This window comes from Penaeus monodon, chromosome 19 (assembly GCF_015228065.2).
Source record: "Penaeus monodon isolate SGIC_2016 chromosome 19, NSTDA_Pmon_1, whole genome shotgun sequence".
Taxonomy (NCBI): domain Eukaryota; kingdom Metazoa; phylum Arthropoda; class Malacostraca; order Decapoda; family Penaeidae; genus Penaeus; species Penaeus monodon.
This window is the reverse complement of record NC_051404.1, coordinates 19,615,178-19,617,825: the sequence shown is the minus strand read 5'-3', so window position 1 is coordinate 19,617,825 and position 2,648 is coordinate 19,615,178. Positions and strand designations below refer to the sequence as shown.

General features: G+C 37.9%; 1 pseudogene; it reads left to right on the top strand.

Annotated features, from left to right (window-relative positions):
* The window catches only part of LOC119585349, a 30,947-nt pseudogene that overhangs the window by 25,628 nt on the left and 2,671 nt on the right, over positions 1-2,648 (top strand).

The window sequence follows — 2,648 nt, the reverse complement described above, 5'->3', positions numbered from 1 at the left end:
ACAGCAACAACAATCACAGTCCTCTGCTGCTGATGGTGGTGAACCCCAGATCAGTGACCAGATGTTTGCCCAGTTAGTCCAAGTAAGTCAAACATAGGAAAAAAAATGTATGTAGATATATTATTTCACTCATTTTAACCATCTGATTTGATATGAATGTTAGTTTCCTCATCTTTAATAATCTTTTTCATGATAGGGTGTCATGAGTCAAGTCTCTGGTTCACTGAATACTGAAGGCAGTGGTAGCAGCAGTCAACAGTCAGGTGCATCACTGCATGAATTCCTACAACCCTTTGATGGTGGGATGTTTAGTGAAGGGGATGAAGATTCTCTCTTTTATCAGTTGTTCAACACTGTGGTAAGTTAGAGGGTACTATAGGTACCAGTCCTAAGAGATGTACCCATATATTACTTTTCTTTTGATTTTCATTAAATTTGAATTACTAGTTGATATCCTTGATAAAAACCCAGGGTGTTTTCCCCCACCCTCCCATTTGTACTCGTGTATGAACAAAGTGTAAGTTCCCCTTTCTTTCAATATCAAATAGGCAATGTCACTGTCAATAGGAGATCTCGTTCAGTTGTTCTTTGGAAGAGCAACAACAGCCAATCAATTGCGTACACCCTTGCAAGAGTTTGTGAGGGAGAGGGCATTAAAGGGAAATCAACCCACAGAGGAGAATCTTGACCGTGCCATAGACAGTGTCATCCATGACCTCCACCCACATCTTGTATTGACTGCAGTAAGTGTGTTTTAGTTTTGTTATTTTAAGTTTGTGTGTGTAAGAATTTTATTTATTCGATATTGAAAAATCATTGATGTCTTATCTTTCTCTTTCTGTTATCTTATGATTAGGTTTCAACAGATGCTGACATTTTATATCTATATTAACAGGGAGATGCTCATGTACATGAAGGAATTGATTACGTCAATACAGTTCACAATTTTATTCGACATCGTTTGCATGACATTTTCAACTTAGTTTTGAATCACAGTAAGTGAAATTCTGTGTGCTGTAAGTTGGTTTGGAAATTAATACTCCATATTCCTTGTAGATTCTTGTAAGATATTCTCTCATTTTAATGAAATTAATTTTATATGTAAGAGGTTTCTTGTGACATGATTTTTACTGCAGGTAGCAGTGCAGGTGGATGCAACCACTTGATTGAGCTAATATGCAGAAATAATTGCTTTTTGGTAATTTCAATTACATTATGTGATCTCCATGGTGATACTTCATGTTGATTAATGGGATTTTCTTCATAGTACTTGCACTTCTGATTTTCTCTTTCTTAGCGGATGCTGAAACATTTGGTCCTTCCCTGGTATCTCTGGTCCGGCGAGCATTGTGGGAATTCATAGCACTCTCCCTTCACTGCTTCACAGATGGTGCCCAAGGGCTAGAGAGAGTTATCCAGGAACGAGTGGTAAGTAATTCAGCCATTGGTTGAAATAAAAGTGATATTATTTAAGGCAGTAGTTCTTAAACTTTTTACCACTATTCGTTCTTTAGTAGTTGATTCTTGCTTTCATGCCCCCTACCCCACTTTTTCATGTGGTTAAGAGGGGGGGGAAAGTCCTTTACATTGGAGGTGAAGAAACTTAAAAAAAAGTTTTTAGTCTTTGTAAACACTTGTCAAAAGTATTCCTATATAATAAGGACAATTCCTACAGTTTTCTCTAGGGCTTGTACCTGATGAAATGGGTTTGTATTATCTTCTCAGTTTCCATTTTGATGTCATTGATTTTTTTTGTTTTTATTTTTTACGTCTTACAGAGATCTATAATGGCTGGAGTCAGTCCTGCTATTCAGACGTGGTCCGTAAACACTTCAATAATGCAGCTGAGATCCATGATGAGCCGCATGACCATAACAGATGATCATATTCGCCGTTATGTAGTATCTCCAGATGAGGGAAGGCGTATGGAGGAAGAACGAAGTCGTAGACTACGTGATAGTGAGTCTCCAGCTGCGGAGCCTACCCCTTTACCACAAATGACCTCACATCATTCTTCTACAGCAGACATGGTTCATGTGACCCCAGCTAATGTACCTGCTGAAGAGGTTGGTTTTAAGGATCTGGAAGCAGATATTTAATAGTTTTTAATTTCACAAATTAAATGGAAATGATGGTACTAGCTGACTGAATTCCTTTACCAAAACCTCTGTCATTTTGTTTTTCTTTCCTGTTAGCCCATGGAAGTGGAAGAGGTTGGATGTATGGAGGAAGTCATAACCACAGGGGTTGAGGCAGAGTTAGAAATTGCAACTGAAGGAGCCACTGGAGGAACTGAGGAAGCAAAGGAAGATGAGTCTCTCACAGAGGAACCACCTGTTACAATAAATGTTGGATCTCAGCCTTGGCATCCAGCTGTTCCACAGGTGAGTTTCTAGTGGTGTCTGAAGGTGAAGCTGATGTGTGAGCTCTAACCCTTAGTTGCCAGGATGGTATGGCATCATACCATCATGTGATTTTAATTTATAAATTTCGCTTACACATTTGTCTCCAGAAGAGTCATTTATTAATCTTAATAGATCTCCCCTTTTCCATGATAAGTTAATTTTTAATTTCTTAATGTATTGATAATAACATAATTCCAGTTTCAACAATAATAATAACTATAGGAATTATGTAAATAGCATAAG